The sequence below is a fragment of the Pinus tabuliformis genome, chromosome 6 (genome assembly GCF_031772625.1).
Source record: "Pinus tabuliformis cultivar Carrire ecotype Pingquan chromosome 6, CPIR1, whole genome shotgun sequence".
NCBI classification, from domain to species: Eukaryota; Viridiplantae; Streptophyta; class Pinopsida; order Pinales; family Pinaceae; genus Pinus; species Pinus tabuliformis.
The window spans coordinates 2,016,361,909-2,016,389,788 of NC_142292.1; the positions used below are offsets into that span (position 1 = coordinate 2,016,361,909).

At 39.6% G+C, this 27,880-nt stretch overlaps 1 pseudogene; it reads right to left on the reverse strand.

The window, feature by feature from the left end:
* Positions 1–970: 970 nt before the first annotated feature.
* LOC149267340 (putative pre-mRNA-splicing factor ATP-dependent RNA helicase DEAH5 pseudogene) overlaps positions 971–27,880 on the reverse strand; it is a 62,520-nt pseudogene continuing 35,610 nt past the window's right edge.

Consider the following 27,880-nt stretch of genomic DNA (forward strand, 5'->3'; position numbering starts at 1 on the left):
TCTATGTTGTTTCAGATGAAACTGATCAAAATGGAATTTGAAATGGAGAAGCTAAAGATGAGAAACAGAGGAACGCTGGAATTTAGCAATAGAGAGAGTGAAGTTTCTGCATCTACAGATAACACACTCAAGTTGTGGGATTTTACAAAAGCCAATCCTTCTGGGTTATCCAATAATGCTTATACTCTGACCGATACTGGTCATACCAATGAGAAGACTGTTGTGGGGTTTTCTGTCATGGATGGATATATTGCATGTGGTTCAAAGACCGATTCTGTTTTTGCCTACTACAAATCTCTGCCTATGCCTATGGGATCACATAGATTTGGATTTGAAGACCCTATATCTAGTCGAGAAATGGAAGATGATAGTGGTTAGTTTGTTTCAAGTGTATGCTGGAGAAGGAAATCAAAAATAATGGTGACTGCAAATTCCACTGGCAATATTCAGTTGATAAGGATTTTGGGTTGAAGTTATGTTTTTGAAATTACACAGCAGTTTCGTAGCGCGCTACGAAACTGCTGTAGGTTTTGTTTTTGAACGCAGACATACAGTTTGATGGCAGAAATCAGAAATTTGCAAAGGAAACACCTCAGTGACATGAAAGGGATCAAAGGAAGCTGCTACAGCCATTCAACATACGCCATGTATACCTTTAACAAAAGGTGAAAGATTTTAACCTAGGTTTGGAATTTTGGGTCATAAAGTCACTTTAATCTCGGTGATTAGGGTTTGGAGGGAGCTGCATATGAAAAGTTTCGGTTGGCACACCTGTTCATCAAAGAAGCTTCCAGCATGTCAGTAAACATATCAGTAACATGGTAATATCCTATATTCTTGGGTTATTAAAGGCTTAAGGTAACTACTGCTGCATACTCGGTGATGGGGGACCAGAACCGAGAATTTAGGGTTATTCTCAACCAGCACAGAACAGATCAAATCCTTCGGTGTTCAAAGCCAACATGGGACATTAATTGCTCATTTCATGCCATCTCAGCTGAACGAAGAGAAAGCCAGGTGTCAAAGCTGCAAGAAGGAATCTTCAACGAAGGAGATAGAATTAGAGTTATAATTAAATTAGGACTTTTTAGAACTTCAGTTAGTGCTGATTGTATTTAATAGGTTAGTTCAATAGCAGATAGGGGTAATCAATGGCAATCATCGAGCTCCCCTCATGCTGGAGGTGGAAGCTCTAAGCAGTTAGAAGTATGTGTCTATATAGGGGAGAATGATCTATGTAATAAGGGTTGGATGTTTTTGAAGAAACAAAGTTTATATTGGCTTATGTAAAGACTTGTTACAGTGATATAAAAGACTACTTTTTCTTCTCAGGATTCATACTTTGTTCAGATGCTCAAGATGTATGTGGCTTTGTTTTATCCTTTATGTTTTACAGCTTTATAGATACACAATCACTCTGAATTCACCTAGCTGCTCAGATTTCCTGTGTGTATTTATGAGTTGAGGTTCATTTGAGAAATGTTTTGAGTGTTTAAACATTACATGCCCTGACTTCCATGAATGAGTAGTTTTATGGTTTACTGAAATGGTGTTTGACTCCATGAGCCCAATGGAAGAAATCTTATCTTGTCTGTCCAACCAGCATGTTTATTAAGTCTTCATTTCAAGAGTTAGCCCTCTTAGTGTTAATCATAATCAATAGTTTGTTTTGAGAGAGACCTCTCAGACTAGGGAGGCTAATCCTTAGTCAAGAGTCTGGTCTGAAATAGTTACATAGAGTCTAACTGATAGCAGCCATCAGTACATGATTTTGTGATAACACAAGGTATTGGTTCTACATGGTTTTGGACCATGGTATTGAGAGAGGGCTAATCCTATATAAGGAGAAGATCATTATGCCAAGAGGAGGAAGTGTGCAAGGATTGAATATCTGATGAAGTGTGAGATTTAGTATGCTGGTTATGGGTTTGTGATGCTTTGCGTGATCTGAATCAAGGATGCACCTATGCGGTTGATGATGGATGATGGATCAAGATCATAAGGCTTGGAATGTATTATCATTATGTAGTTTGATCATGGATATACTAGATTTGAATTATTAACGCATGTTTTATTGTATGAATGTTATGATCTGGGTATGACTGATGTCTCGAACAACTGCGAAGTTATGAGTAAATATTTGCAGATCTATACGCAGGTTGGCTTTGGTAAAAGCACGTATGTACGCTGGTTTGGTTCATGATAGTAGTGTATACATTATGAGATATGATATTTAAAGTTGCAGGTTGATCTGGTTATTGTTACAGAGTTCTGTGTTCTACTCAGTGTTCTGGTGACTATGTTTTGTTGATAGGGTTTTAGTGATTCAGTGTTGGGTGATTCAGAAATGAATGATGCAAGTGTATTACAGTGGTGATTGATTTTGTGCTTCATTGTTGTTGATGGGTCCAGTATGAAAATTGGCTGAAACGTGGCCTTCAGATTATGGTGCTGTGCTTTATGAGTATCCAGTATGAAAATTTATGGAACGTGGTCCCTGGAGGAAGAGAGAAGATCGTAGCCTTCTGTAGGCCGGCACCTACGTACTGGTAAACATATCGGCCAGTACAAGAGCCAGGAGGTTGGATCTCCCTTCCAGTAGTAGCTGGAAAACGAGTGAAGGTTGGAGCCTTCAGTAAGCCGGTGCCTACGTACTAGTAAACGGATCAGCTAGTACAAGAGCTAATGGGGTTGTAGCTCCCTTCCAGTAGAAACTGGAGAACGAGAGAAGGTTGTAGCCTTATGCAGGTAGAAACCTGCGTACTGGTATAAGACTATACCAATACATAAATATTGTAAAAAGAAGTTTCTTATTAAAAGAAGATAGAGACGAATTGCAGCAGGTGGTTTTCACCCACATTGGGTTTCCACCTTATATCATGGTGTTCAAGTGTGCTTCTTATGTGTGATGATCTATTCTGTTTTACTACAACTGTTTACTGTTCATATGGTTAATAATGTTCTGATGCACTCATTGAAGATCAACTAACTGAATCATAAGTTTACTAGATATACGCTAGTTGCATTAAACATAGTTGCGTATACACGCGAGTATCCTTAACTGAAGTAGCGTATATCAATTTGTTTATGAAAATAAAAAATATTATTGATTTGATAATACTAATTCACCCCCCTCCCCCCCTCTCAGTGTTATTTCCAACACCCATTGCCCTTGATGTTTAAGGGGAAGAGTGACTTGGTGTTGCTTTTTCCATCAAGTCCAAAGGGGGCGATTGTTGGCATTACGATACAGGGTTTGTCCTTGATGGAAAATCACTCAGATGAAAGATCACAGTACAACAGGTTAACAACAAAGAATTACATATCAGTCTACACAGAATGAAGAAAGTGAGATATACACAAGTTCACCTTGACCAAGTTGCGTATACACGCAAGTTCACTAACCACAAGTAGCGTATACATACACACACACTTTCGTAGAAGGAAAATGATGTATACCTTGGAAAACTAAGTTTTTGGTCTGAAGTCTTTGGTCCATGGTATTTTGATCCATGGTATTGGTCCAAGGTATCTGGTTTGAAGTATTGACCCTAGGTATTTAGTCCAAGGTATTGGTCCTAAGTGGTTTTGGTCCATGGTATTGAGAAAGGCCTAAAGCTATAAAAGGAGGAGAAGATCATTAGGCCATGGAGTGCAAGTATCGAATATCTAATGAAGTGTGAGATCTAGTGTGTAGGTTATTGGCTTATGGTGTTGTGCTTGATTCTGAACCGAGGATGAACCTTAGCGGTTGATGGAGGATAAGATCTAATGATGGATCGGGATCTTAAGGCTTGAAATGAATTATCTTTATATGGTTTGATCATGTTTATTCTAGATCTGTATACTGACGCATGTGTTGTTCTGTAAATATTATGATCTAGGTATAACTGAAGTTTGGAATAGCTGCAGAATTATGAATTAATATTTTCAGATGTATACGCTGGTTGGCTTTGAGAAAAGTGCATATACACGCATGTTCGACACATGGAAGTAGCGTATACCTTATAAAATATGTTTCAGTTGTTTCTGTTTGCTGTTTCAGAGTTCTGGGTTCTGGTTTGAGTTCTAGTTACTGTATTCTGGTGACAATATTCTGAATGATCAAATTGATGGGTTGTCAAAGTGATTGATTGATTCGGTTGTGGTTGGTTCAGAAAGTGATTGGTTGATGTAGATGTATTTGATGATTGAATTACAGTTATGATGTTGTTGATGGATCCAATCTGAAAATTTATGAAACGTGGTCCTTGGAGGAAGAAAGAAGGTCGTAGCCTTCTATAGGTCACAGCCTACATACTAGTAAACATATCGGCTAGCACAAGAGTTAGGGGGTTATAGCTCCCTTCGAGGAGAATCTGGAGAATGAGAGAAGGTTGTAACCTTCTTCAGGTAGAAGCCTGCATACTGGTATAAGTCTGCACCAGTAAAAAATTGTAAATAGATTTTCTTATTATTAAAAGAAGACGGAGACGATAGCAGAAGGTGGTTTTCACCCACATTGGGTTTTCACCTTATATCTTGGTGTTCATGTGTGTTTCTTATGTGTGATGCTTTATTCTTATTTTACTGTATTTTCTAATAAATCTTTGATACACTAGTTAACGTTCAATGCATCATAAATTGGGTAAATCAAAAGTTCTCTGCATATACGTTGGTTTCCTTAAGTACAGTCGCATATACATGCTAGTTCACTTAGCTGAAATAGCGTATATAAATCTGTTTGGAAAATTCGATTATTGATCTGATAATACTAATTCACCCCCCCTCTCAGTATTATTTCCAACACTTATCTTCCACGGCTTTCTTTAAACAATCCATATTATCTTCCATGTCTTTCTTTAAACCATTCATCTTAACTTCTGTTACTTTTTCTGAGAGTGAAATTTGTTGCACTTGGTCTCATAATTTTGATTTATCATGTTGCATTTCTTCCTCTTCTCCATGAGTCATGCTAGAGATTTGAGATTTCTTACTATTTGTTTCCATTTTATTTCTTTGGGGCATCAATTAATGATATTTATGCTTCACTATTCCCTTTGAATTCCTTCAAACTAATTTTTCAAACAAGACTTATGCAAAATTTAAAAAAAAATAAACACCTTTTTCACTTTGTAGGAGCTCAATATTGAATCTGATGTATCTCTAAAATTTTGGATCTCCAAGATTTGAAATTGTGAACTGTGGTAGCCCTTTGAGTCCTGTCTCCAATTCCACCAGTCTGATCAAAATTGGATTCTCCAAGAAAGCGTTATGCCCAATCTCCCAAGGTGTCTTGATTGTACAATGTTTCAGTAGATCAAACTTTTATGAAGTGCCACGTGTCACTATTTAAACCTTTGGACCTGAAAACAATCCTCAAAACACTAATGTCCATCCTCTCTCTGTAGCTTCTTACGAAATTGCAATCTAATACTCAGCGAGAAAGTTATGACGATTTTCACAGGATAACCTGTTTGGAATGTATTCCGAGAGCCTGCACAAATCCTAAGTGTCTTGAACCATATCTCCAACTATATAGCGAAACAAGATCTGAAATTTGGGCCCAAGATTAATTAATATTTGAGTTCAAATTTGTTTTAATTTCAGTGTCTGAACCTTCATATAAAACAACTTATAGCAAAAGTGCCACGGTGACTCATTTGAGATGGAATTCTAGAGCTTGCAAAAACCCTAACTTTTGTAGATCATATCTCCGAAAATGTAGCGAGAGAATATCTGAAATTCATACCTGAGGATCATGATGACCTGTTTTGGAGTAGAGAAACCCTAGAATCCAAAGCTCTGATACTAAATGTTATGAAACCATCTCACAAAAAGATAGAAAAGATAGATCAACGACTTCAAAATCAACCTCTTCGATGGGGAAACCTCCTTTATATTACACAAATGAACTATTTTTGGATGATACAAATGACAACACCTCCTTTCTATATATAGGAGTCTAAGCGGTCCCAATACAATCAGAGTCTACATAACAATAATATTATAGGGGCACAACAATAACAATAGTGTGCTTCTATGGGGTACAATAATAACAACATGGGGACTATATGGGCACAATAATACAATAAGGGGGTTGCACTAATAACAATAAGGATTTACACTAGTAGTATAGGGACCTAACAGGCTCTGTCACACAAGTTACGATATGAAAAATACATAATGTTGTAACTTGATGGAGGTGGTCCCAAAGGTAGAGTGAAATTGTGTGGGAAAGGTCAATAATGTATTGACAAGCTTGAGGAATCCTAACTGTATATGAAATTTTCAATGTTATACCTCAAGGAGACAACAAATGCAATGACAAATACATGTTCCTAGTTATAAAATAGTCAAAATTTCCTCAGAGAATCATTAGTGGCTTGATATAATGATAAAAAAAATATGAAAAACTCCACCAAGAATAAAATTACCAACTTAAAGAAGAATGGTCAATATGAAAGGAGACATTTTAGACCCAATTCCAAAATAGAAAAGAGAATTTTTTATTATAATGTTCATTTGTAATCCATAAAGAGACAAACATTGTATAAAACCCTCTTGTAGTAAGAACTTTGTTTTTAGATCCTAGAGCATCAGGCCATGAAATTAAATAATATCACCACTAAGTGAGTGCTCTTAACCTCCTCTTTCTCTTGATGTAACTTTCATGTTCTTTTCCCCTGAATTTTTTGTGTTGGGGACCCCCTCTTCATGTCAAATGCACTTCAATGCTTTAGTTATGAATAAATGTTGAACTACTACGCACTCAAATGAGTCTCAAACATGGTGTTGTTAGTCCCAATAGTTCACTTTCTACACTGAGGAAGAACATTGATGCATTCCTTTTTCAGATCTTAGGTAGGGGAAGATTGGTTTAAGCCCATTTTTTTATGTATGCTTATATTTTGATATCTTCTATAATGGGTTTTTAGGGATTTCAAGATGATAGAGTGGATGGAATAAGAGCATAACATTGATGATGAAATTGCACTAGTGAACCACAACACTATAATTGGCTTACACAATTGCAATCTTTTGAAGTTATTCATAACCCAACATGTGAGAGGGTATCCTTGACTCTTAGAGAGGATCATATAGTGGTGGGATCCTATAGAGAAACAATATAAGATACAATGACATGTGATATAGATATATGTGGAGGATATCTACGTTCTCACCGACCTATCAAGGTGAGGGACCTCGGTCATGGTAACGAAAGGATGTTTTGTGGGCGAGAGATCCATGGAGGAGTCGATGATAGAGTACTGCACTCCCATTGCATGAAAATCAAGTGGGAAAATCACTATCAAAGATGAATTAAACCTCCCAAGCCTTACAATCTTATTTATATTGACCCAAGTGGCGGGTATAGTGAGTCTACATTTGGCTTCCAAGAGTTAGGTGGACATTGCAGTGAGGTGCATTGCCCCAATGGTGTTAAATTGGTTTGAATTCCTACTAGTTAATTTGAAGGAACAAATGACAAAGTGAAGAACAAGGAAATAGAGTATGTTTAGGTATGGTGGCATCATTGTATCATTATTCTTTGAGGAAGTTACTATACTATAGCCATAAATTTTGACACCACGACAAGGGAGGTAATCATCTCATATGGACAATTGTAATAGATCTGACCTGTAAATATATAAGAATAGAAATATTCTCAGAAATAACAAGATCGATCCAATATAATATGAAAATCTTCTTTATTGATAAAAACCCTTGAGTTAGGGTAACACCATACATTCACTCCTTAAGGAAGGAGAACTCTCCACAAGCCATATGCTTGTTCATACAATATTCCTTGACATATCTCAATGGAGAGTCTCTAGCCTCTATATATGATTCATACATAAAATACCATGGGTCATTACCATGGATCTCTCATAACATATATCCAATACCACAAACTTACCTTATAACTATGGCCCATCCCATTATTACATTACTCCCTTGGGTACCTCCTTCTGTACCCCATACTATCCCCCCTAGGTATACTACATTCCAGCCCTGTTAAACATGTTTTGTCCTTGAAACATAAGAAGAACACAAATAATAAGATCTACTCAAAAGAGTAGTTCACTGGTACCATGCACATGCATCTAGCCATCTAAGATAAAGGTGAACCTTGGATTTAGCTGGTGCCTCACTCGCTTGAGGTGGAAGTTGACCCTGGTGACTCTTCTGTGTTGATGTTTTGTGGCTGGATCATCACCCTTCTCTATCTATCATGCGGGGGTTGTTGTCCTTGTTGCTAATTCGTTGCCATCTTGTAGGTTTTTTTCTTGTTGGGTGATGTGGGTGGTGATATGCTGAAGTTTTAACCAATGGTGTATCTTGCTTTAATTCACCACCTAATTGAGCTTGATTGGTATCTGGTACAAATTGTGGCACCTGCTGTTGTTTCTTATCTTTTAGTATTACTTCAACCACAAATTCCTCATCTGATGTGTCAAACCCTGGAACATCTACTGTTTCAGCCTCCTTGGACTCTACCTATTTATTGATGGAAATATCCTGTAATGTAATTTTTTCTTTTTGTACCAAAGCTTCAACAATTTGTTCTACACATTAATATCTATAGTACCAACAGATTCCATCGAAGGGTATCCCAAAACAACATCCACATTAGCTATATCTGAAGCATAAAAATCAGAATGCAATACATACTTATCCATAGAAATCTTCAAATCTTTATAAACTTGAACATCCGCATTATCAACCTGTCTGTGCTCCATTTCACTAGTACAAAATGGCTAATTAGTTACTAAAAAAATGACTAAAATTTGCATATAAATGACCATTTTTCAGTCGGTGATCAGTAGTAGCTAATTTGCAGTATCTTATAACGCGGCCAACTTTTAGTCATTTTTAGCTTAATCATTAATTGGTTTTCTCAATTTCATCATCTAGTAGTATAATTAGTCATATATTTGGTCATTAATTTAGTGATTGATTTAGTCATTAATTGCCACAATTAATGACCAAATACACAACAAAATATATTACTATATGATCATCCAAGAAAACCAATTACTGACCAAAGAAATATGACCGAAAATGTTGGTCATGTTATAAGATACTGTAAATTAGCTACTAATAGTCATATATATGCAAATTTTAGTCATTGTTTCAAATTGATTAATGACCAAAGAAATATGACTAAATTTTGGTCGTGTTATAAGATACTGTAAATTAGCTACTAATAGTCATATATATAAAAAAATTAGTCATCATTTGTAATCATAAATTCGTTATTTGCATTAGTCATTTATCTTGTTTTGGTCGTTTCATATTCATTAAACGATTAATTTACAAGTTTATATTCATTTCATTTACTTTCATTGATAATAATTATAAACAACTAATTTAGTTGTATATTCAATTTATTTGCGTTCACCATTAGTCAATATAAACTTCTAATTTAGTAGTTTTAGATTGATTTTATGTGTTCATTATTTATCAACATAAATTAATTAGTATGATTTTGCAACTAAATTAAAAAAAATCATACAATGTGTTATACACATTTTTGGGCACTGCAACCCCAAGCATAAAATGTCCATAAACCAAGGGCTCCTAAGTCCCTAAAAGTGTTGTTCTAACCCCTAAAGGAACAAGGTCAACTGATTATAGCTTCTCCCAGCAGTTCTCCATGAAAAACCACTCAAAACTAGTCAAAACAGGATCATTTCACCTGCTCCATAGGCAAAGTGCGTTGCATCTCACCTAAGTACACTCTGTGGGTGCATTGCATTTCAAAAAGCCCTTCTATGGGGTGCGATGGGTGAAAAGAGACAAATGGCAGTGTCAATCTGCGAGGTGGAAAAGCATGGAATCTTCCAGAAACTTCTCCTGTGACACTTGCCATTCTGAATTTGACCAAGGATGAGTAAGGGATCATCAATCTCCAAGTGGAAGCAAGAACTATTAGAGGGAAGACACTAATCAAATCACAAGCTGACTCATCTCCCTTACAGATATCTATATATGGATCCCTCATCCCAGAGATCCAGAGGCTGGAATTTTACATCTTGTAAGGAATTGTTGTTGGTTTCTTGAGGCAACATCATAGTGTTGGGTGATATAAGCTTTACATGAGGTGAAGAAGGGCTTACTTGCTGAGAGGATGATGCTGGGTCAGAACAACTGGTTGTAACTCTCTTGGCTCTTTCTTGATTATCAATAAAGCTATTCAAGTTTGCCTCCATACTCTTGTGTCATTTATGTTTCATGCATTTGTATGGTCAATTTACATCTAATCCTAGATTGTTTATGATAATAGATCCATGTTCTTTTATAGTGTTATGCTACTTTGATTCTACAGGTACTCTATGAAGCTGGGTGTACAAGGAAGCAAGTAGCAAAGGACTATCAAGAGAAAAGAATCGAACTAGGAACCAAGCACAAAACAGAGGTTGGTCTCCTTTATTCTTCTCTCATCTATATTTCATAAAGGAAAACGAAAGTAGCTTTACTTTGTTTGTTTCTAAGGTAGCTACCACACCTTAGTGGGATTAGCAGTTCTGCATAGACACTTTTCCCTGTAACAAAATGGTGACTCTGTTGGGGAGTGACTAGGTTGTTTGTCTATCTACATTCTATTTACTTTTTAAACTTACAGACGGAGCCCGAAGTTGAGCCAGGTAGCTTTCGAACTGCATTTTCTATGCAAATGCAAAGTAGATAAATTCCGCTTCAGTCAATCTCCAGGTTTTGTTTATGAATTAAACAACTGATTTACAAACTCTCTAATTGCCCTTGTGGTGGTGTTGGAAATAATACTGAGAGGGGGGGTGAATCAGTATTATCTTATTTGATCTTTGAATTATTTTAGCATGTCAGTACCATAAAATAATGAGCATGAAAAAACAGATAGTCACACCAAAGAACACAAGATGTAAGGTGGAAACCCAATATGGGTGAAAACCACCTGCTGCAATATGTCTCTATCTTCTTTCAATTTAGAAACTTATTTTACAATGATTTTTTACTGGTGCAGTCCTTTACCAGTACGCAGGCTGCAACCTGCAGAGAGCTACAACTCCCTCTCTCTCTCGTTTTCCAGTCTACTCCTGGAAGGGAGCTACAACCCCCTACTTCTTTTCATAAAGCATCAGATGATCAACAAGTACATAACAGATATAGATCACTACAGATATCAGATCAGCAACAACAGAACTAACCCAGAACACCTTATCAATAGAGAAATTCAATCAACAGAACATCTTAAAACAGAGACGCAGTTTTTCTCTCTGTGGCCTGCGACCAGACGCCGTTAACCTTCTGCTACTCTGCGTCCACACGCAGATATCCTTCTGCTCCGCTGCGTGCCCACGCACTGTTCCTTTGACTGCTCTGCGTTCTGTTGCTTCAGGGACGCACCCAAAGATACTATCGCGCCGCGTCTTTCACTACAGAGACGCACCTAAACACTATCGCGCCGCGTCCTTCTGCTTCAGAGACGCACCTGAACCTTGATCACCCTGCGTCCCCACGCAGGTCTCTCTCTACTGTGCTGCGTCTCGGCGCACTTTCCCTTTACAGTACCTGCGTCCCGGCGCACTTTCCCTTCACTGAACCTGCGACCCTTTAGATATAAATGATATGAAGGCTTCAGGACAAACCCAAACAGTCAGATCTACAGATCTGATCATGCGCCATAGAGATCACAGTCCATTAGAAGATTCGCCCTCTTAGATCTGGACTAGATCTCACCAAATAAGATATTCAACCCCAGACAATTGCTCAATCCAAATGAACTCCTTTGCTTTATATAGGCAAGCTCCTCCCCAAAACATGGAACAATACCATGAGCCGACACCATAGAAACATAAAACCGTCGGCTAGATACCACACAAGAAACCCCCACGTGCTTTTCTCTGCCTTGAAATGTGTGCACTGGGTAGACACACCCCCTGAACGGCTGGCCGGCGTCCCTGGACGCGGGTTCTGCATGGTATACCTGCGGGGACGCACTTTCTGAACCGATTGCCTGCGTCCTTCTTAATTTTTCAACAAACTGAGAGCCTTACCACTGGAGTTGCCATCAAGTACAACATCTGTAACATACAGTCATACCAGATAACATAATGCCAACAATCTCCCCCTTTGGACTTGATGGCAACCTCAACCTCGCAACCTCAACCTTACAAGCTTCAGCTTCATTCTCCCCGTTTGACATCAAGGGCAAAGGGTATGCTCCCCCTTAGCTCATGCTCCTCCAGATCTGCAACAAATAACCAGAAATCCACCATGAAAGAGATAGAGACATATTGCAGCTATTTCCAAGATCTCCTTCTCCATAATGCCAACAATGCATTATGTGCTCCCCCTGAGCCTTGTACCACCAATAAGAAGATGTTCAACAATAAGATGATGCATCAACAACCCCCAGCTTTTGCCTGAGGTATTCAAATGTGTCCCTGGGCAATGGTTTGGTGAGAATATCAGCAACTTGTTCCTTGGAAGGAACATACTCCAACTTGACTTTCTGTTCAAGCACTTGTTCCCGGAGAAAATGGTACTTGATTGGTATGTGCTTGGTTTTTGAATGCATAACAGGGTTCTTTGAGATGCTGATTGCACTTGTATTATCACATAAGATGGGGATTGGTGGAGTACAAGTGATTTGAAAATCCTGCAAAGTCTGCATCATCCAAAGGAGTTGGGTGCAACAAGATGCAGCAGCAACATATTCTGCTTCAGCTGTAGATAAGGCAACGGAACTTTGTTTCTTGCTGAACCAAGATACCAGTCTGGAACCCATAAAGAACGCACCACCACTTGTGCTTTTCCTGTCATCCACGCTTCCGGCCCAATCTGCATCTGTATAAGCATGAAGAGTAAGATCTGTATCTCTAGGATACCATAAGCCATAATTTTGAGTCCCTTGAAGATATTTGAAAATTCTCTTTACTGCCTGAAGATGAGTCTCCTTCGGATTTGCCTGAAATCTTCCAACTATTCCAACTGCATGCATGATGTCCAGTCGGGTACCTGTCAAATATAGTAAACTTCCAATCATAGATCTGTAGGTTGGTTGATGTACTGCTGCAGATTCATCATTTGCACTGAGACTACATCCTGTGACCATGGGTGTACATACTGGTTTTGCATCTTCCATGCCATATTTCTTCAAAATCTGCTTGAGATACTTGGTTTGAGATAAAAAGATTCCTCCTTCCTTTTGTTGGATTTGCAAACCAAGGAAATATGTCAGTTCTCCTAGCAAGGACATTTCAAATTCTTTCTGCATGACCGAGGCAAAGCTTTGACTCATAGCTTCTTCATTGCTGCCAAAAATAATGTCATCTACATACACAACAAGTATTAGCAATTTGTCATTTTCAACTTTTATATACAGATTGCTATCTGCTGAACCTTTTGAGAAACCTTGTTGATGAAGATATTTGTCCAACCGGTAGTACCAAGCCCTTGGAGCTTGTTTGAGACCATAGAGAGCCTTTTTCAATTGGCATACAAGATTTGGATCATTTCCAAGAATGAACCCATCTGGCTGTTCAATGTACACTTCTTCTTCCAAGTCTCCATTCAGAAAGGCTGATTTCACGTCCATTTGAAATACTTTGAAGTTTTGAAAACTTGAGAGAGCAAGGAACATTCGGATGGCCTCAAGTCTTGCAACAGGAGCAAAAGTTTCTTCAAAGTATATTCCTTCTTGCTGCGCATACCCTTTACAAACAAGTCTGGCTTTGTTTCTAATTACTTCTCCATTTTCATTCAATTTATTTTTGAAGACCCATTTTGTTCCGATAACATTCTTATCCTTTGGTCTAGGAACCAGCTCCCAAGTGTTGTTCTTTTTGATTTGCTCAAGTTCTTCATCCATTGCTTTCACCCAACATTCATCTTTGCATGCTTCTTTCACATTTTGTGGTTCAGTAGAGGAGAGTAATGCCAAATAGCTTGAGGCTTCTGCAACTGTTCTTCTTGTTTGTACACCTGCTTCTTTCTGCCCCACAATCTGAGATTCTGGATGATTCTTCTGAACATATCTGGATGGAGTTTTCTCTTCTATTCTTGTCTGCTCCTCTGGTTCTTCTTGAGGTTCTCCTTGGGGTTCTTCATCTTCATTATTCTGTCTTTGAGGGTAGCCTTCATCTTCTTCTATATCTTCATGATGTACTTGCCTAGGAATATATCCCTTCTCATCAACCACTACATCAATGCTGTCAACAATTCTGCCAAGTCTTTTATTGTAGCATTTGTATGCTTTGCTATGTGGAGAATAGCCAAGAAGAATGCCTTCATCTGCTCTAGGTTCAAGTTTGCCAAGCTGCTCATCAGTATTCTTGATATAGCATTTGCTCCCAAAGATTTTGAAGTGCTTTACCGAAGGAGTCCTACCACTCCAAAGCTCATGAGGAGTTTGAGTGTTGTTCACCCGGACATTTGTTTTGTTGAGAATAACAACCGCAGCATGTGCAGCTTCACCCTAGAAAGTTGCAGGAGTTCCTGATTCATCAAGCATAGCACGAGCCATTTGTTGGATTGTTCTGTTCATTCTTTCAACAACTCCATTTTTCTGAGGAGTTCTAGCTGTAGAGAATTCTCTCCTTATCCCATGTTCATCATAGAAATCGAAAAATTCATTTGAAGTAAATTCCCCACCTCTGTCGGATCTGAGGCACTTAATTTTGTGACCTGATTCATTTTCAACCAAGGCTTTGAAGGATTTGAATTTTTCGAATGCTTCATCTTTGTGCTTCATAAGTCCTAACCAGACAAACCTGGAGAAATCGTCAATAAATAATATCAAGTATTCCTCTCCTCTAGGTGTTCTTTTCCTGAATGGACCACATGTATCTGTATGTACTAGCTCAAGAGGAATGCTAGCTGATCCTTCTTTCTCTGGAAAGTTAGTCCTGGTTTGTTTTCCAAACTGACATGATCTGCATATGGTGTTGTCAGGAATTTTGATATCTGGAAGATCGCGAACTGCCTGATATTTGCATGCTTTCCTTATTTGTGAGAAGCTTAGATGTCCCAACCTTCGATGCCATAACCAGTGCTCTTCATCCTTGCTTAGATAGCATTGTTGTTGTCCTTCTTCAAATATGTACAGATTATTTGGAGTTCTTTTGCCTTTGAGTACTGTTTTACCTGTATCAAGATCACGAACAAGACATCCATTCGATTTGAAAATAACCTCGGTTCTTTGATCACACATCTGGCTGACACTTAGAAGATTATGCTTCAATCCATCAACATACAAAACATTTCCAGCTTTGACCTTTCCTTTTAACTGAGCAATGCCTTTTCCTTTTATAGTTGCAGGAGTATCGTTTCCAAAAGAGACTTTCTTTCCTTTTTCTAGAACAGAATAAGATTCAAGTTTTTCTTTATCACCTGTCATATGCTTCGAACATCCACTGTCAATGTACCATAGATTTTCCTATCCCTCTGCATAAAATGCTATTCCACATCTTTCTATTTGAGGTTCCTTTATTCTCCATGTTTTGGTGCTTGAGGCTTGCTCCTTTTTCTGCTGAAACCTGCTCCTGCATTCAGATTCTTCATGACCAAAGTTATTGCAAATAGAACATTCGACTTCATTTTCAAGAACCGAAAAGTTGTTATAGGTCCTTTTTGTCATCCCTGTCATACTTCTTTGTTTTTGAGCTTCCCTAGTCATGATTGTTTTATATGCAACACATTGAGCTGCTTTGTGACCAAAATTATGGCAAGAAAAGCATTGTCCATTGAAGAAGCTTCTGCGGTTATTGAATCTACCTGCCAACTGATTGTAATTTCTATTTTCATCTATTCTTGAACCAAACTGAGAAGATTTTACCTGTGGCTGGTTGTAGCTTTTGTTCACCCTTAAGATGGATTGCCCCTGATAGTTTCTGTTTGTATTTTGTCCCTACTTTACCTGATTATCTTCATTGTTCTTCTGCTCATTTCTTCTTGCCGCATCAAGATAACTTTTTGAGGTGGATGCTTGAGAGGTTTCTCCATTGTAACCCAAACCTGTCTTGTTTAGAGGAGACCGCTGCACATTGATAATCTCATCCAAAGTTTCAGATCCTTTGACAAACTTAAGATTAATAGCTTTTGCTTTCTCAATTTCTTTTCTGAGACCAACAATTTCACCTTCTAGTTTTTCAAGATGTTTTTCTTTTTCATCAATTTGAAATTGTAGAGTATCAATGATCACATTCTTTTCTTCTATACATCTCTTGAGTCTAGTAATTTCATCATAGAGGTTATTCACATCTACAGCATCCTCATAATCATCATCTTCAAATGCCATTAACAACTTATATTTATTACCTTGTTCATCTTCATCACTGTTTGATAAACCATCACTATCTTCATGGGTGTAGTAGCTTTTCTTATTTGCACTTTGTTTCTTGTTCCATCTAGCAGATTCCTTTCCTTTATCCTTATAAGGACATTTTGCAGCATAATGACCTACTCTTCCACGAGAAAAGCATTTGAAAGGTAGCTTACCTCTGAACCTTCCAGAACCCCTTTGAAGATTTCTGACAAAATTTGATTCTTCTTCCTCTTCTTCTGGAACATGGCTTGCTTCATAGTAATATTCTTTGCCTGATGCCTTAAAAGCAGCTTCCCTTCTGTCTGATGGACCTCCCTTTCTCATTTCATAAGCAGTTAGAATTCCATGTAGCTGAGACATAGTGAGAACACGGAGATTTTCCTTTTCTTCTATTGCAGATACTTTAGATTCAAACTTGGGGGATAATGATCTTAGAATCTTTTGAACTACTATAGCCTCTTTTATTTCTTCACCCAAATTTTTCATACAATTAACAATCTCATCTACCCGAAGAAAATAATTAGCCACACTTTCATCATTATACATCTTGAGAGTCTCATATTGAATCCTGAGAGTTTGAAGTTTAGCTTGTTTTACCTGTTCATCTCCTTCATAGCTCGTGACCATTTTGTCCCATATCTCTTTTGCTGATTTGAAGTGCATTACCTTCATGAATTCTGTTTGGGATATACTTCCTAATAGAGTACTGACTGCTTTTGCATTTGTTTCATACTTCTTTTTCTCAGCTGGATCTGTAGGAGTAGCTGAAGGAAAAGCATAGCCTGTTTCTACAATGTCCCAAACTTCTGTACCAAGAGATTGAAGATATGCAGTAACTCTTACCTTCCAATAGTTGAAGTTTGTCCCATCAAAAATCGGTGGCCTGATTGATGCTTCTCTCTCGTAGTTACTCATGATGAACGATCTACCTTCAAGCGATCAAGCTTCTCTGAAGGACCTGCTCCGATACCAATTGTTGGAAATAATACTGAGAGGGGGGGTGAATCAGTATTATCTTATTTGATCTTTGAATTATTTTAGCATGTCAGTACCATAAAATAATGAGCATGAAAAAACAGATAGTCACACCAAAGAACACAAGATGTAAGGTGGAAACCCAATGTGGGTGAAAACCACCTGCTGCAATATGTCTCTATCTTCTTTCAATTTAGAAACTTCTTTTACAATGATTTTGTACTGGTGCATTCCTTTACCAGTACGCAGGCTGCAACCTGCAGAGAGCTACAACTCCCTCTCTCTCTCGTTTTCCAGTCTACTCTTGGAAGGGAGCTACAACCCCCTACTTCTTTTCATAAAGCATCAGATGATCAACAAGTACATAACAGATATAGATCACTACAGATATCAGATCAGCAACAACAGAACTAACCCAGAACACCTTATCAATAGAGAAATTCAATCAACAGAACATCTTAAAACAGAGACGCAGTTTTTCTCTCTGTGACTTGCGACCAGACGCTGTTAACCTTCTGCTACTCTGCGTCCACACGCAGATATCCTTCTGCTCCGCTGCGTGCCCACGCACTGTTCCTTTGACTGCTCTGTGTTCTGTTGCTTCAGGGACGCACCCAAAGATACTATCGCGCCGCGTCTTTCGCTACAGAGACGCACCTGAAAACACTAGCGTGCCGCGTCCTTCTGCTTCAGAGATGCACCTGAACCTTGATCGCCCTGCGTCCCCACGCAGGTCTCTCTCTACTGTGCTGCGTCTCGGCGCACTTGCCCTTTACAGTACCTGCATCCCGGCGCACTTTCCCTTCACTGAACCTGCGACCCTTTAGATATAAATGATATGAAGGCTTCAGGACAAACCCAAACAGTCAGATCTACAGATCTGATCATGCGCCATAGAGATCACAGTCCATTAGATGATTCGCCCTCTTAGATCTGGACTAGATCTCACCAAATAAGATATTCAACCCCAGACAATTGCTCAATCCAAATGAACTCCTTTGCTTTATATAGGCAAGCTCCTCCCCAAAACATGGAACAATACCACGAGCCGACACCATAGAAACATAAAACCGTCGGCTAGATACCACACAAGAAACCCCCACGTGCTTTTCTCTGCCTTGAAATGTGTGCACTGGGTAGACGCACCCCCTGAACGGCTGGCCGGCGTCCCTGGATGCGGGTTCTGCATGGTATACCTGCGGGGACGCACTTTCTGAACCGATTGTCTGCGTCCTTCTTAATTTTTCAACAAACTGAGAGCCTTACCACTGGAGTTGCCATCAAGTACAACATCTGTAACATACAGTCATACCAGATAACATAATTCCAACAGGTGGCTCTAGTAACCTCCTTAGATCTACCCCTGTTGTTGATTTACTGATTACCACTTGCTTGGCCAAACTCCCTGAACTGAACTGCAAACTATGACCCGGAACCCAAGCAAAGTCTCGTCCCTGGCCAAGCGTACTCTCTATTCTGTGAATCTGAAATTCAGCCCACTTCCCGAGTGTAGTAGGTGCATTGCATTTAAAATTCACTGTGTTACAGGTGCGCTGATCGGACTAGGCATTGTTCCTGAATGTTGGGTTTTGTTCACTCTTTTCAGATCTATTCAAGAATTTTGCTGCCTGTAGTCAGTACACCTTTGTTTGAAACCCCTTTCCTTGCTGATATTCTGCCTCCATTGTGCAAAGAACTGTAAATGTTTTTATGTATTTGTTGAGTCATTTTCAGTTCTCCTTTGAGAAAAATTAACGTAATTGTACTGTCGTTTCTTGATTTGAAAGTGTCGCAAGTGTCGTTTTCAGTCATAGAAGAGAATCTGATTGCTCTTGATAGTCGATTACCCTGTTACTGTTGTATTTGATCTGAATTTGTAGTTTTTCTAGTGTCGAAAGCAAGTCTTCATTTCCAAATCGCAAAGTGTTGTCATTGTCTTCATTTTTTATTTTGAAAAGAAACTTGTTAGTAATTGTCGCTTGAAAAGTAATTCAGATTTGCGCATTAGCTTTCTTTTTATCATTCACATATTAAGAAGGCTGAAAACAAATACATGCATGTGCATTTGCATTTATACTGTTTGATTGGTTTGATTTAGGACAATGCATATAGTGTGTGCTCTTTGCTCTTTGTTGAAAGAATTATGTCTTTCTTTCCTTAGTAGCTAGGATTTTCATTGCACAAAGAAGATAAAAGACTGTTTATCATCTTAGATTGCATTTTAGGAATTGTACATCTACATCACGCGGTGAACCTGAAAGGTAAATTTCTTAAGCAAGATCAACTATAAAATAAATTTAATGAATCTAACAACGCTTTTGAACCTAATGCACAACATCTAGAGGTCTAGGCTAGAGACGTATTCCAGCATTGTAAAGCCTGGTAACTGTTGTTCTCATTGTTGGTTGGGTGATTCCTCCACTTTGAGACGATAAGTGACAGTACAGACTTGTGCTCCCATGTACCGTCGAGTATGTTTTGGGAGACCACAATAGGTTTAATCCTTTATCCATAGGAAGTCGTGTCTGCCGCCCTATCAATCGCAATGCACTGAACACAGCGTTTGGGAAGATTGACTGCCATACCCTAAAAGGTATTCTGTAGTTTTGTGACTGGTTTGGTAATCCCTCTGCCTAGATTTCTAGAGCAGTCCCTTTCATTCCTTTTCAGACTCCTTAACGGAAAAGTTCCATCTGAGCACTTGTCACTTCAGGCTCATTAAAAATCGAAGGCGACTAGAGTCATCTTTTGTTTTTTCTCGACTCTTCAAAATTGAAAAAACAAGTTGTGTCAAAAGAATCTAAAATTCATTTAATTCGGAAACATACTTCCCCTTTATTTTTAGTTGATCGAGTAATACGCAATCGTGGAAGAAAGTCAATTGAAACCCCGTCGTTCGCGGAGGCTTACGAGTCAACTGTCTTTGTCTCTGGAATCGAAACTATTACGGACAAACCGAACTCGTTTAGCCGGTTCCAAATCTCCTGGTAAAGTTAGAACAAGTGTTCCAACAACATCAGAGACTTCGGTTACTCCAAACATTTCTGGTATCCCTGCCTTTACAGGAGAATTTCAGCAGTCACCAAAGGACAGTAGTACTAATCCTAGTCTAAGGGTAAAAACTTGTATCACTGAACCAGTTCCATCTACAACCAGTTCGAAGAGTGTTGTTCCCCAAACATCTGTCGTTGCAGATTCTGTACCTTCTTTGGCACCAGAAATATTCTACGGACCTGACGGTCTACCTCTTCCACCTGGTCTGATTGCTATAGAAGAGATTGTGGAGGATCCTCCATCTAGTACTCCATCGCAATTTGGAGTCGAGATCACTCCGTATCCTTCTTCATCAGAAATTAGTCTACCGCCAGTGGAAGCTCCTGTAGAATCGCTAGGTAATCTTTTGGATAGAGTAGAAATTTCTGAACAACCGTCAACATCTAGGACTGTGTCATCCGACACAGCGATGACAGAACTTCCTGCTATCACTCCAACAATGCTCGCCGGTATACCATCTGTCCCAACTAGCTCTCAATCGCTAGAAGGAGCCCACTCAAGGGCTATTTCGACGGTATGGTCCGTTCCTGTTTGTTCATCCGGAACAGTATCCGGAAACTCTTATGTTGAGTCTCAGCAAATTGATCCATTGGGATGTCAATTTGGGCAGTCCGGTCCTCTAGGGAAAACCATTCCTTTAGGTACCAGATTACCGCCGTATGGGGGGCAATATACCCTTTCGTTGTCCCCTCCGGGAGGACAGCCATACGGGAGTTCACAACAAAATTCAAGTTATGCTGGAATTACGTCTAGCAGTTGGGTACCGATACTACCTCAACAACCAAGAGTTGTATATTCGATGCAACAATGTTTACCTATGTCAAATATACCAACTACGCCATCTACTGTGACGGTGTCACAAGTACAAGCACTGCCTGTTGTATGCCAACCTCAGGTTTCTCAGGTTGTAATGCAACAACCCCTTGACCCTGCGACTCAACCATAATCGCCGACTGGTGGAATGACACAGGTCCAAACGGGTACAATTACCCCTCATCTTGGTCAAACAGTTAGTATTGGACAACAGCACATGGCTTCACAACCATGGCTAGTACAATACCAACAACCACAATTCCAACCAGTATACCAAGGATTTGAGCAACAAATCTTTGCAAATAGTGGGCAGCCATATATTCAAAATGGTCAAAATCAACCATTCTACAATGGTCATGCCCACCAACCTTACCAAAGTTACCAGCATCAAATGCATTATGCTGGTATGCAAAGACCAACTGCCCAGGCGATTCCATCTTATCTTGGGTATGCTTCGCCTAACTTGAATCAACAGTTACCCTTCGTGGCAACTTTAGAGTTACTTGATTTAAATCGGTTAACAAATGATCCAATCGCTTACGCCCCTTGGTGGCCAGTGATTCCGCATAAACTTCCATCAGATATTCCTAAATTTAATGGAAATCCGGGTGAAGATCCGTCAAATCATGTGATGACCTCTCATCTGTAGCATTCATCAAACACCCTAAACGATGATTCGATTAGGCTTCACCTTTTTCAGAGGACGTTAACTGGTCCGACAGTAAAATGGTATATCGAATTGCCCAGAGCTTCGTTTGACAACTTCAGTACCCTAGCCACAACCTTTCTAACCCATTTTCAGTTACCGATAAGGTACGAAACGGGAATGGAACTTCTTACCAATTTCAAACAAACAATGGCCACTCACATATCTGATCATATACATGAGTGGCGACGTCGTCGTAGAATGGTAAAAACGTATGTTCCTAATCAGCTTCTAGCTGAATGGTTTATTAAGTCAGCATTGCCTTCCATTACGGAAGATGTAGCAAAAGGGGGAGTCATCACCGAAGAGCAAGTCATTGCTCGTGCGCAATATTTAGACTTGATTTATACTCAGTCTGGCATGTTCTACGATAAAATACCTGATGCTCCCAGACCAGAATTTTCAGTCCCCCCTCCTCCTAAAACAAGCAATGACTCTCATGCTGGCGATGGCGTGATAGGCGCAACAGACACGAAATCGACAAAGGCTATATATTGCCTCGGAACTTCCAGTCAAAATGAAAAAGAGGAACTTCTTGCCTCAGAAGTAAATGTCGTCTCGACAGATAAAGGTAAAGAAACCAAGCAACCATGGGGCAAGAACAAAAGCAAAGGGAAGAAGAAGAAACAGGAGGAATCATCACCTGAAAAATCTTCTACAAACCCTTCTGGAAATAGGAAACCAAATCGTCCATGCTTTATATGCGATGAGGATCATTAGACAGCAGATTGTCCACATAGAGCTGAGCTTAAAAAATTCTTCAAGAATTCAGAAACCTCGACAGTATTAACTAATCCGTTTCCAAATCCAGGAACAAATTTGGTTGACAGTGGAAATGCTTCCCCGTCTCAAGTGCTGATGTTGTCGGTTTCCAAACAGCAAAATGATGCTTTGATATCGACAAGGAACAAAGATTACGGGAATCCACAGCTGTCGAACAACAAGGATAAAGATCAACCAAGTAGTTTGACAACAACTTCGATGGAAGTTGCGTCGCCCATCATTCCTGAGTTGAAAATAAAACTGCCAAAGGGAGTAGTACACAAGTTGACATTTAATCATCGTTCTAGAGCGGCACAACATTATAATATAGTTGAAGATCTGGCCCAATCGCCATCCACTATGTCGACACTTGAGGTACTGCAAAATTGCCCATCCCAAAAGCAGGCTTTATTATCGGCCATCGGTGGGATAGACCCAAAGGATTCCAATCTTGTATCCTTTAATCATAAAGGATATGATCCTCAGTTTCCAGCTCAACTAGCTTTCCTCGTTCAAGTGAAAGCCCTCAACAAAACTGTTCATCAAACAATTATTGATGAGGGGGCATCTACATGTATTATGTCGATGAGTTGTTGGAAAACTTTAGGATCTCCAACCTTGTCGCGATCTTCGACGACATTAAAAGAATTTGACGGACGAACATATACCCCATATGGTATTCTAAGTAACTTGAAGGTTGAACTAGGAGGGAAAAAAGTAGAAATAGATGTTGAAGTAATCGACGGAAACCTCGATTACAACATCCTACTGGGAAGACCATGGATATATTCTATGGCTGCTGTTGTGTCGACCTATTTTAGGAAGATTGCATTTCCCTTTCAAGGAGGGATTACAATCGTCGATCAACAAACCTTCCTCCCCAATGGTTCTCAAGTTACCGGAAGCATTCCAACGATCCATAGAAGCCCCCATTCACTTCAAAATATCGGAGTAGGCCTACTAAAAGACCCTATATCAATGGGAACTTTTGCACTTCCACCTCCCATCAATCTGGTGGAAGTAGAGTCGGTAGGAACCTGCAATATGATATCTTCGATTAAAAAGATCTCAGAAAATGATGTCAACATGGATCATGCACAGGTATTGCCTCCAAGCCCAACAGAAATATTGTAGCAATCAATGTTCCTATCATGGGAGGTAAACCCAAATCAACGCTCATCAAGCGTTTGGATAGATAGGTCTAAGGAATATGGCACCCCTTCAGATCCTTGGTCACGAGTGCACGACACCGACGAAGGAATTGTTCAATCAATGGTAATTGAAGGGGCACCATGGGAAGACTACCACCGTCATTCCCTTCTTCCAGATTGTGAAGGAGATACTCCTAATGACCTTTATCATCCTTCAGTTTTTGATTTTCTATCAAATACTGTAAACACGGTGGATTCCGAACGAAACTTGTCCAACATTGAAGAGACTATCGCCATAAATATCTCGACCAAAACAGATATTGTAGAGAATATTTATGTTGGCAAATGATGTTCTCCTTCAGAGCTGGAAATATATAACGCTCTTTTTCGCGAATTCAGAGATGTCTTTGCTTGGTCATATGAAGAAATGCTAGGCATTGACTCGAGTATAGTTGAACACGAAATCAAGATGTATCCAGATGTCAAACCAGTACGACAATGGCTATGGCAGGTGCACCCCAAGAAAGCCACTGCCATCAAGGCAGAAGTTGAAAAACTTCTCCATGCTGGTTTCATTTACTGAGTTCCTCTAACCGATTGGGTATCAAATATTGTTCCTGTTATGAAAAAACAAGGAACGATTAGAGTGTGCGTAGATTATAGGGATGTAAATCAAGCTTGTCCAAAAGACAACTACCCTACACCCTTCATTGACCAGATAATTGATGAATGCACCAGATGTGAAATCTTTTCGTTTATGGATGGATTCTCCGGGTATAATCAAATAAATATCCGCCCACAGGACCAGTCAAAGACTACATTTATTTGTCCATGGGGCACATTCGCATATCGAAAATTACCATTTGGTTTAAAGAATGCAGGGGCAACATTTCAGAGGGCAATGAATTATGCCTTCCATGACATCAAAAACATCGTTCAACCATATCTTGACGACCTTCCATCTCATTCGCGAAAGCGGACTGATCATCCACAGCATTTAAGAGCAATATTTCTACGTTGCTGACACTACAAGATACGACTCAATCCACACAAATGTGTGTTCTGTGTCAGTTCTGGTTGTTTACTTGGCTTTGTAGTCTCAAAGAACGGGATTCGTCTCGACCCATATAAGGTTCAGGCAATCATAAATTTTCCTCCACCTACAAATTTGCTTCAGATTCAGAAACTCCAAGGGAAAGCAAACTTTCTGAGGAGGTTCATTCCAAATTACACTGAACTTGCTAAAGGTTATACACGTCTTTTGAAAAAGGAAGTGCCCTTCATCTGGGATCAGGTTGCGCAAGCTTCCTTTGATGCTTTAAAAGACTCCCTAATGAAAACATCATTAATGTACGCTCCTGATTATCAAAAAGACTTTAACCTCTATCTGGCTGCAGCTGATACAACCATCGCAATGGTTTTAGTTCAAGAAGAAAACGAAATTGAACATCATATATATGATTTGAGTAAGAACTTAAATGATACAGAAAGCAAATATTCTTATGTTGAAAAGCTAGCATTCGCAGTTGTTCAAGCAATACAGAGATTTCGACACTATGTCCTCTTTCGAAAAACTACCATTTTGTTAGATTGCAACCCCATGACTTATATATTGTCGCGACAGTTGCTGGGGGGCAAATATTCAAAATGGATAGCGATTCTACAAGAGTTTGATCTAGAATTTGTAAAATCCAAGTCAAAGAAAGCCCTGGTTTTCGCAGAATTATTATGCGATCTCCCATCGTTGTCCAACGATGAAACATACGAAGAAACGATCGTGGACGAAAATTTGTTTCTGATATCTTCAAGCAATCTGTGGTATGGGGATATAATCATTTATCTCCAAACCCAAAAATAAAGGCCCAATACCTACCGCTCTAAACAAAAACATATTCGATACCAATCAAAAGATTACATGATCGTCGGTGATACACTTTACCGTCATGGTGTCGATATAGTTCTACGGAGGTGCCTCACCCATGAGGAGGCCGAAAAAGTCCTGAATGATTGCCATTCAGGCGCGTGTGGGGGGCATCAATCTAGTTACACTACAGCGCAAAATTTTTTACGAGTAGGATACTTCTGGCCAATAATGTTCAAAGATTGCATAACCGCAGTCAGAAGTTGCCATGCCTGTCAAATTTTTGATAGCAAAACCACAAGACCACCCACACCTCTACAGCCAATAGTTGCTGTTGGGCCATTCACCAAATGGGGCATCGATTTCATGACATGTAACCCCACCTCGACCGGGGGGCATGGGTATATCATAGTCGCAGTTAACTATTTTACCAAATGGGCCGAGGCGATGCCCACATTAGATAACACAGGTGAAATAGCTACCCTTTTCTTTTTCAATCATGTAGTCGCCAGATTCGGCGTCCCACAAGCCAATGGACAAGTTGAAGCAATCAACAAGGTCCTGAAGCGCATGTTGCAAAGGATGATTGGAGTTCACAAAAGAAGTTGGCACCTAATCCTGTACTCAACCTTGTGGGCTTACCGAACATCGGTAATGAATGCAACCAGGTTTACACCTTTCCAATTGTTGTATGGCCTAGAAGCAATCTTACTAATCTTGTGTGAAATCTCATCCCTCAAACTCGCAATCGACCTTCTCCCTGGGACGTCAGAAGAGGAGGCTCGTTTCTTGGAACTAATCCAATTGGATGAAACCCGTCGTGATGCCGCTTTGGCTAACGAAGCCCATAAGAAACGAGTCAAGGCGCAGTTCGACAAGAATGTCAAACCCCGTGTCTTCTCAGAAGGTGACTTGGTCTTGCTTTATGACCAAGAATCTGATAAATTGGGGGCAGGTAAATTCAAGTCTTTATGGATGGGCCCCTATATTGTTAAGCGAGTGTTAGCAAAAGGAGCCTACGAGTTAATGGATTATGACGGGATTCCACTGGCACAACCTCGTAATGGGTTGTACCTTAAGCGTTACTATGCGTGATTCAGTATGGTAACCTATATGCTTTTGTTACATTTTTGTTTTCGCTAAAGTATTTGTTTTGGTCAAGTAAATCCACTTTTTACATTTGTCGCAGATGTCGAACCTATTGGAATCTTTTGTTGGATATGCCGATGGAGCAAGTCGTAGTTCGCGGAACCTATCTTCTGCGGCCTGGGCCATTTTTGACCCAAGCGGCGTATTAGTAAGTTTCATAGGGGTATGCATTGGTCGGTCAACGAATAACATTGCTGAATATAGCGCGTTGATAAAACTTCTCTCTGATGCCATCACACATGGCATACGCCGATTGGTCGTCAGGCTAGACTCACAACTCGTCATACTACAGCTCACTGGTATCTACTCCGTCCGAAATCCAGCTATCTATCGCATGTTCCTAAGGGTCAATAATTTGGAAAGGCAATTTGATTTTATTCAATATCAGCATATTTCCAGAACCTTAAACACATTAACCAACTCATTGGCAAATTATGTGTTAGATAGACATTTGAAACATGTATAAAACGAAGCATCTCATCAATATTTGCATCAGGATCATGCAAATTAACCAAAATAAAACTCCGAAAATCAAAAATATATATATAACTGTTTATGGTTTACACATAATGCTCTATAACCAAGAAAAAATTGGTCAAATGACCCAAAACTCAAAACGCTAGGGGGCACCCTAGTCTAATGATGCTCGTGATAACAAGTCACAGCCGGTGCAATCATGCGTAAAAGCCTAGTCCATCGTCTTGGCACACCAGTAGTATGCCGCTGCAACCTCAAAGGCAGCTCGTCAGTCCTCACATCTGGAATACAGAGAGTGAGGCCCTCGACCTGATCCTGTAATGTTGTGAGAGTCTCGGCCACATCGAGGTTGCGAAGGATAGCTCTTCCAACAGCCTCTCCTGCTGGGGCAGCAGCTGGCACTCTTAGGCGTACTACTGGTCGAACAGGACCGACATCTGCATGAACACATGAGTTTTGATTAGTCTTGACAAAATAAAGCACAAGGACATTATAAAAGAAAAACGATAAATAGGAATATGGTCAAAGAATTTACCAATGGCACCCCACTGTTCGCCAGCCGACAGTATCAAATCTAGGTCACCCCGGAAGTCCATACCAGCATATGGATACTCGGAATAAACCATCTCCTGACGATCAAA